Raw genomic sequence first — 10,000 nt, forward strand, 5'->3', positions numbered from 1 at the left:
ATACAAGACGCTTACTAATGTATTCTGATTGTCCATATTGCCTCCTTTGCTGGCTGGATTCATTTTTCCATCACATTATACAGTCCTCATTTTCAGGGGTTACAACCACCCTACAATCCAGCAGTGGTCGTGCTTGCACACTATAGGAAAAGACATTAGCATGCCTAGGCCAAAGCTTTTTCCTATAGTGTGCAAGCACGACCACTGTTGCTGGATTGTAGGGTGGTCATAACATCTGGAAACGAGCAGTGTATAATGTGATGGAAGAATGATTCAAGCCAGCAAAGAGGCAATATGGACAATCACAATACATACCAGGTGATAAGCACAAGGTAGGAATAATGCAAACAGATCCATTCTAAACGGAAACGCTGGTATCCGTTTAGAAAGGATCCATTTGCATTATTCAGTAAAAAAAAAAAAAAAAAGTATAAGTCAGGACGGATCCGCACCTAACGCAGGTGTGAAAGTAACAAAAAAGCCAGTGGAGATAATATATCCAAATTCATATCACTTTATTATGTATAAAATATAGAGAGAAAGGGCAAGATGGAAAAAGTATACAGAAAAGCAAAGGGCATATATTCCACTAGACTGCCATGTATCCCCACAAGGCTAATAAGCACTTACCGGGTACCAGGTCCATGCGGTGTCTCAGAGGCATCCAATGTATGCCACGGAGGTGATCTATAATACACCCCCCAATGGAAAATTGCATAATATAATACAATTATATCAAAGAATATTTCATGGATGTTAGTGCGACCCACAGCCTACGTCCTTGGTAGCCGTAAGCAACATATGTATATGGTGCCTGGTACCAAAATATCCACAGCCTAATCTAAGCACAGCACATGATAATATATATATATGACCTGATCAATAACATAGGCCTAATATGGATGCTGTATATGGCAGTGTCTATAATGATGTCTCAATAGACACATTTGTCCTGGGACGTACCTGAAGACATGACCAAGCCCAGATGGATATAATAGCCCTAAGCGCAGGACCTCGACGCGCGTTTCACCTCAGCGGCTTCATCAGGAGGTATGAAAGAATGAAATAGCAGGGTATATATACTAGTAACATTAGTGGGTAAGGTACCTGAATTGCGGACACCTGTGCTCCAACCTATGATGTACGGTGCCATCTCTCAGCACGTCCACGCCAACTCACTGCACATGCGCAGCACGTCGAGATGGAGCCGCGACCCAGTGGAACGCATGTGACCCGCAAACACTTGGCCATTGGTCGGTCGGCTCCTATTAATGTAACGGCTGTGGATAGATCTCAATAATAGATAATGCTGCAAACTCCATAACAGTAATCCATTAGGCACATGTTTTACATTATTAAGTATGACCAACTAGCCAGAACATATCAGAATCATCATATTTATCAATATATAAAGGAATAAACCGTGACCACATATATTATATAGTCTGTCCATCCAAAACATTATCTAAAGATGACAATACACATATCATCATGATTGCTATATCCAATCAAGGCATCACTAATATTTCAAGAATCGATTAATAATCAATTTGAATGCTACACATGATTGGAATTCTACATTTATATGACATGATTAGGTTATGCTTAAAATAGTATTGGTGTCACATAAAAAACCCTATAGATAAAAAATTTAAATAAATTAAAAAAATTAATAGTAAGAAAAATAGTGATGACAATTATACATTCAGTATGTGATTAATAGCGTAATCCCAGTTAGAAGGCATCACACATTTCATAATATATTGGGTCTCATAAACCCTGACAAGTGATCACAGTGCATATAGTGTCAATAATAAAGTATCAGTGCCAAAAGTAGGCTCAGTACATAGTAATATAAAGTGCATATAGTGTCAGGGGTGGAACACGAGTGCCATGTCCCACCCCTCTTGGAACAGTTGAGGTGATGGCCGGTCCCATCACAAAACTTTGAGGACAAAGTTTTGAGGACAAAACTCAACCAGATATCATGCAGTCAACTGTGGCACTCATGACCCGCCCCCCTATAAAGGTCATAGTTAACCCAAAAATCATCATTTATATGTATATGACCGATAGATCTTCCCCTGCATAATTCTATATCCGAGAGTAAAACTACAATCCCCCAAAGAAAAAAAGGGTCCCATCTAAGCATCATTAATATAGTATATCCATGTATACTCGTGATAGTAATTTTTTTGTCTGATATCGTAATGCCTTGGTATTGTCATCGACTGTTACTGTGCAGACTATTTTCCTTCTCTGTATTTTTGTGATTTTCAAAAAAAAGTAATAAAAATTATCTGACAAAAAAAAAAAAATATATATATATATATATATATATATATATATATATATATATACACACACACACACAGTATATACACATATATATTTGTTCTTATCGAGTCCAGATCTTCTTAATTTGTTCAAAAATAGTCTTCCCATGGCCACTTAGATCCATTTCCACCTTATCCTACATAAGGAAGTCGGCTAATAATCTCAAAAGAAAGGAGGAAAGACAAAGTTACTAGTAGAAAATAAAAATAATACAACTTAAAAATACTATACCCTGCAATTAAAATTTGCGCTATTCTTATAGGAAGGAGGAGAAGCTGTTGGACTCATTAAGGACCATACGGGGCTACGTTACCCATCTGGTTTCTCTACGGAACAGGGCTTGTTTAATATTCCCGCCCCTGGACCCCAAATTAATTTCATCTATACCTCTAACTTTCAAACCCCGTGGGTCCGATGCATGATACCTTCGGAAATGCCGTGGGGCCTGCTTGCAATACGTCAAGATCTTTTTCAGGTACTTCAGAGGCTGCACGGATCTTACTTAGGTGTTTTAACACCCGGACCTTAGGGGCCCTGGTGGTCATCCCAATATAAATAAGGTTACACGGGCACGTGATCAGGTATATCACTGCCTCTGTGTTGCATGTAATATTACGGACAATTTTGATGTTTTTTCTCCCTGCAGAATCACAGAAAGCACTGCAACAAACCATATATTTACACGCAACACATGATCCACACGAAAATGATCCCCATCTAGGACCTCTACTGCCAAAAATGTTACCTGTTCTACATAGTGGCTCCTGGTAAGGAGGTCACGTAAATTCCGTGATCTCCTCCATGTAATCTGGGGATAGGGGGTCAAGCAAGCTGCCAGATCTCCATCAGTTTGGAGAACCGGCCAGTGTTTACATAAGATCTTCATGGATAAATCGCCATTTGTTATTAAAAGGAGTAATGAATCTCACCCCGAGTCTCTACCATCCTTTCGCCTAACTTTGCTTACCAACAAGGAATGTCTCGTGGTCTTTTTTGCTCTTTCATAACCCTGCCGAATCGTGTTTGGTTGGTAACCTCTCTCCAAGAATCGTCGTGTCAGGAGGGACACCTGTTGTTCAAAGTGTTCATCAGTTGGAGCAGATCCTACGTGTTCTCAAAAATTGCCCCGTTGGTATCGCCTGTATAGTTTTCAGATGGTGCGAAGATGAAGCGTGGAGGAGGGAATTGATAGCCGTAGTTTTCCTAAAAAGATTGGTGGATATGGTTCCATCAGGTCCTTTCATAATCATAATATCCAAAAATTCCACCTTGGTCTGGCTATATTTCCAGGTCAACTTGATATTACGATCATTGACATTCAAACTAGCCAGGAAGTTCTCTAATGCAGGCTCAGAGTCCTGCCACATGAAAAATACATCGTCTATATACCTAGACCATAGGAGTGCGGCATCAGAGCCTGGACAATCTCTCTCTCCCACAGCCCCCGGAACAAATTAGCATATGAGGGGCACATGACGCCCCCATTGCTGGTCCCTGGAGCTGTAGGAAGAGGCCGTCCTTAAAAAGAAAATAATTATCAGTTAACAAATTCTAACAGGGCCAAAATAAATTCGACCAGATCATTGTCATAGTCGGACATAGAAAAAAAGAACCTAGATGCTCGCACTCCCTGGTCATGGTATATAGACGTGTATACTGACATCACATCCTCCCCCACATGAATGCCATTTAATCATCTCAGCGGTGTCCTTCACAAATGATGGAAGGATCGCTACATTTTTTTTTTTTAGAAAGAAATCAATAAATTTGCCTACATTAGCACATAGTGTATCTTTTTACTGCCTAAATAAGTACGCTAAAATTATATTTATTAAATTGAATATTAAAATTGTCTGCAACAAATTAGGCTTGGTAGGGTGAGAGGGGATATCTCAGACTAATGATGCTGATCCCTACAATCATCCCTACCACTAGAACTCCAAGATATAAGGAGTCAATAGTATGTGGCGTGTACCACTATCAGTTTGGGGCATCCATACATAGGTACCTGATTGAAACAGTGAGTAATGTGACAGGTCTCCTTGAAAAGAGACACTGCACACCACACAGTGTCAGGCAACACTACTAGGATAGTCCAATCCCCAGCCGATAATTAAACATAGGAACAAGCCACTAGGCTCCTCCAGTCAGCAAGTCAGTCTGTAGCTGTTTCAACAGAAATAGTTTGCTTGACGCGTTTCTCTTGTCCAACTTATTTGTTGGTTCATCAGGAGCAGGTTACTAAAACTACTGTTGTCACTGTATGTCACCCCCTCACACCGGGTGCATCACAGAGCCACAGGAAGTTTTAGAAAGTATCTGACTAAATATAAGCTGCATGCAGTTGATATCATGCATGTAACCCTGTTTTGAACACCAAGCTCACTGTCACCGTTTAGATATTATCCCCTTACACTGAGGATGACGGTTGACATAGAGCTCAGGAGCATTTTACATTTTCACATAAGGTAAGCTGGACGCCACTGATGACGTGCGTGCAGCAAAGAGCCTTCGGCAATGTGGCCGTACCCCGCGCGTAGCGCGGACTTGTTTAAATGGAGGAAAACACCTCCCATCCATGAGGCCACCTCACCAGATGCCCAATCCGGAGCAGGACACGTCATCCGACTGCGCATCATTACTCCCGTCGCAGCCGGATGACGCGCGTTCCATCCTGTCATCACTAAGGGACTTGGAAAATTATCGCTCCACCCACCCATAAACGTCATCCATAGGGGAGGGGGAGAGATCGATGACGGATGCCTTCTCCCTTTACTGCATCTATTGTGGTAAGAGGGAGGAAATATGTCAGATTTGTAATGATTGCTAGAATTTCACATATTTATAGGACATTACTAATAACGAGATGCATAGCCAGTAAAATGAACATTTCCAGTATTATAGTTATAAAAGGAGGATAATTATGGATAATTACATCCCTCCCATACTAGGTTACAATGAAGTGACAATAATAATGGAAAAGAAATATACAGGAATGAGCACCAGAAATATCCAAATTAGTAGATCCCGTATCTATATAGGATATAATGGATCCCAAGGAAGCCAGTATTGTATTACTCCACAAATGTCATATCATAGAGAAAAATGATTTCATGGCATAATGGAGAGTGATAGCAACTAGAGGTTATTCAATAAAACAGGCAAAAGAAATCGCGTCATTTAGGCCATTAGGTTTCACAGTGTTGAGAGTGAATGTCCACTGTGCCTCTTTTTTAAGGAGCAGCGTGTCGATGTCACCTCCCCTGGGTGGTGGCCTAACATGTTCTATACCTTGGAATTTAAAATAATCCAAATTGCCAGGGTGGCAAGTGGCCACATGTTGTGCCACCGGGGTATCTCCAGAATTTTTAATTTTTAGGAGATGCTCACCAACACGCCTCCTAAATTCGCGTTTCGTTTTGCCTGTATATTGAATACCACAGATACAAGTGGCCAAGTACACCACTCCAACTGTTCTACAATTAATGAAGGACTTGATAAAATATTTGTGTCCTGTAGTGGAGCTCTTAAATGTAGTACTTTTCAAGATAGCTCTGCAAGCAACGCAGTTACCACACTGATAGGTACCATTGGGTCTGTTGGTTCCCAGCCACGTGGTATCCCTGGGGGTGACAAAAGCACTGTGAACCCGTTTGTCCCTGATATTACCCCCTCGTCTGTATGTGATCATAGGGCTACTGCCTACCAAATGACCAACATCCGGATCAGCTTTAAGAATGTCCCAATTTTCAGTGAGTAACCTGCGTATCTCGCTGCTTGCTGTATCGAAAGTGCCAATAATTCGTATCTGTGTCTCTAGGATGCAAAAGTTCTTCTCTATTGCATGCTGCTGCATGTTGATATGCTTCCTTAAGGATAGGTTTCGGATAACCTTTATCTGCAAACCGTTCTTTAAGGTCATCAGCCGAAGGTGTTCCGTAAACCGACGGCCACGAATGCCCTCTTGAGATGGGAGAGTGGACACCCTTACCCGCTCAAGAGAGGCATTCCAAAGGGGCAATATCTCAGGATGAGGCGTTATTGCTCCCAGTGGTCTGACTTTAAGGCCTCGGCTGATGACCTTAAAGAACGGTTTGCAGATAAAGGTTATCCGAAACCTATCCTTAAGGAAGCATATCAACATGCAGCAGCATGCAATAGAGAAGAACTTTTGCATCCTAGGAACAGAACATCTGAAGAGACACAGATACGAATTATTGGCACTTTCGATACAGCAAGCAGCGAGATACGCAGGTTACTCACTGAAAATTGGGACATTCTTAAAGCTGATCCGGATGTTGGTCATTTGGTAGGCAGTAGCCCTATGATCACATACAGACGAGGGGGTAATATCAGGGACAAACGGGTTCACAGTGCTTTTGTCACCCCCAGGGATACCACGTGGCTGGGAACCAACAGACCCAATGGTACCTATCAGTGTGGTAACTGCGTTGCTTGCAGAGCTATCTTGAAAAGTACTACATTTAAGAGCTCCACTACAGGACACAAATATTTTATCAAGTCCTTCATTAATTGTAGAACAGTTGGAGTGGTGTACTTGGCCACTTGTATCTGTGGTATTCAATATACAGGCAAAACGAAACGCGAATTTAGGAGGCGTGTTGGTGAGCATCTCCTAAAAATTAAAAATTCTGGAGATACCCCGGTGGCACAACATGTGGCCACTTGCCACCCTGGCAATTTGGATTAGTTTTAAATTCCAAGGTATAGAACATGTTAGGCCACCACCCAGGGGAGGTGACATCGACACGCTGCTCCTTAAAAAAGAGGCACAGTGGACATTCACTCTCAACACTGTGAAACCTAATGGCCTAAATGACGCGATTTCTTTTGCCTGTTTTATTGAATAACCTCTAGTTGCTATCACTCTCCATTATGCCATGAAATCATTTTTCTCTATGATATGACATTTGTGGAGTAATACAATACTGGCTTCCTTGGGATCCATTATATCCTATATAGATACTGGATATACTAATTTGGATATTTCTGGTGCTCATTCCTGTATATTTCTTTTCCATTATTATTGTCACTTCATTGTAACCTAGTATGGGAGGGATGTAATTATCCATAATTATCCTCCTTTTATAACTATAATACTGGAAATGTTCATTTTACTGGCTATGCATCTCGTTATTAGTAATGTCCTATAAATATGTGAAATTCTAGCAATCATTACAAATCTGACATATTTCCTCCCTCTTACCACAATAGATGCAGTAAAGGGAGAAGGCATCCGTCATCGATCTCTCCCCCTCCCCTATGGATGACGTTTATGGGTGGGTGGAGCGATAATTTTCCAAGTCCCTTAGTGATGACAGGATGGAACGCGCGTCATCCGGCTGCGACGGGAGTAATGATGCGCAGTCGGATGACGTGTCCTGCTCCGGATTGGGCATCTGGTGAGGTGGCCTCATGGATGGGAGGTGTTTTCCTCCATTTAAACAAGTCCGCGCTACGCGCGGGGTACGGCCACATTGCCGAAGGCTCTTTGCTGCACGCACGTCATCAGTGGCGTCCAGCTTACCTCATGTGAAAATGTAAAATGCTCCTGAGCTCTATGTCAACCGTCATCCTCAGTGTAAGGGGATAATATCTAAACGGTGACAGTGAGCTTGGTGTTCAAAACAGGGTTACATGCATGATATCAACTGCATGCAGCTTATATTTAGTCAGATACTTTCTAAAACTTCCTGTGGCTCTGTGATGCACCCGGTGTGAGGGAGTGACAACAGTAGTTTTAGTTACCTGCTCCTGATGAACCAACAAATAAGTTGGACAAGAGAAACGCGTCGAGCAAACTATTTCTGTTGAAACAGCTACAGACTGACTTGCTGACTGGAGGAGCCTAGTGGCTTGTTCCTATGTTTAATTATCGGCTGGGGATTGGACTATCCTAGTAGTGTTGCCTGACACTGTGTGGTGTGCAGTGTCTCTTTTCAAGGAGACCTGTCACATTACTCACTGTTTCAATCAGGTACCTATGTATGGATGCCCCAAACTGATAGTGGTACACGCCACATACTATTGACTCCTTATATCTTGGAGTTCTAGTGGTAGGGATGATTGTAGGGATCAGCATCATTAGTCTGAGATATCCCCTCTCACCCTACCAAGCCTAATTTGTTGCAGACAATTTTAATATTCAATTTAATAAATATAATTTTAGCGTACTTATTTAGGCAGTAAAAAGATACACATTGAGTTAGTACGTAAACACTACTGTGAATAATTAGTTAATTTACATTAGCACATAGGCCCCCTATCCCCGACACGATGTGGCTGATTTTTGCGGACCTTCTGGAGTAGGTATAGTGTTGGCTTAATGGGAAATTCCACCATCAATCCCTCCATCATTTCCAGACTGATAATGCCCTGATCTTGTGCCTCCAGCAAGATCTCATCTAACTCCAAGGCCTTACTTTTGAATAGTCACGATAATTATTTAGCATAAACTAAGTTGTTGGGTTTTTTGTTTAAAAAAAATAAAATGGTCTGTCCGGTTTAGTGATCCCTATGGTCCGGTTTAGAGATCTCCCTTTAATTCACATACTTTATTAGGCTCGACCCAAGGATAACAGCCGGACTTCCTTTTATCAGTTCACCATTGGCTCCGGTTTTGTGCTAGGGGTTATAAAAGGCTTTTATACTGATCGTGGGGGGTCTTGATACCCTCGTCGATCAGCTGCATTAGTGCTCACCGCCTTCTCCCTGCTCACCAAGCGCAGCCCTGGACATTGTATAGTGGCTGTGCTTGGTATCGCAGTTCAGCCTCATTCACTTCAATGGGGGCGAGCTGTGCCTAGGCCATGGGACCGATGAACGTGACGTCACACGGCCTAGGGAAAGCTGCGAGAAGGACGTGGTGCTACTCTAAGCCCCGTGGCCTTCTCAAAACAGCTGATTGGTGGGCATCCCAGGTGTTAGGTCATCCGTATCCGATTGGTGGGGATCTATCCCGAGGATAGCTCATCAGTACTGAAGTCATGGAAAATTCTTTAAAATAGGGTTGTGCCACCATAAGAACTTGGGACCCCCACCGATCACAAGAATTAGGGTGACGGAGCAGTGGTCACGCATGCACACTGCCGCTCCATTTAACTCTATGGGACTACAGAAGAAAAGCAGCGTACAGTACTCATAGATGACCACCACTGCTACACGCACTCTGGGAAGTCCAGCAGCCCCTTCTTGTGATTGGTGGGGACCTCCAGCGATCCTCTGGATAAGGGATATGTTCTCACCCCATTAATTATAATAAATGTGAATGGTTTGAGCATACCTTAACGGATTGAAATGGCCCTTTGCACAGATTTGCATATGTCAGATTTCTTTTTTTCTGGAAATCACACCTTTACTAAAACAGATTGGTTAAAGAGGTCCTGTTGCCTCTCTAATTAAAAAATAAATAAAATTAAGGTGCCTGTACAAGTTAACAGAATATGGATTACTGTAAATTGCCGTGGTTTCACTGCAAGTATGGGTGAAGCGCATGTTTTTATGTGTTGCGCTTGTACTTGAAGCAAAGTCACGGCTCAGCAGTCACACGTATGGGCGCCTACAGTTCACTCACTCTCCAGCAGATGGCACCATTCACCACCCTGATTGGACAGTATTAATATGACAATGAAGGAAACCTCTG

Source organism: Bufo gargarizans, chromosome 8, assembly GCF_014858855.1.
Source record: "Bufo gargarizans isolate SCDJY-AF-19 chromosome 8, ASM1485885v1, whole genome shotgun sequence".
In the NCBI taxonomy this organism is placed as follows: Eukaryota; Metazoa; Chordata; class Amphibia; order Anura; family Bufonidae; genus Bufo; species Bufo gargarizans.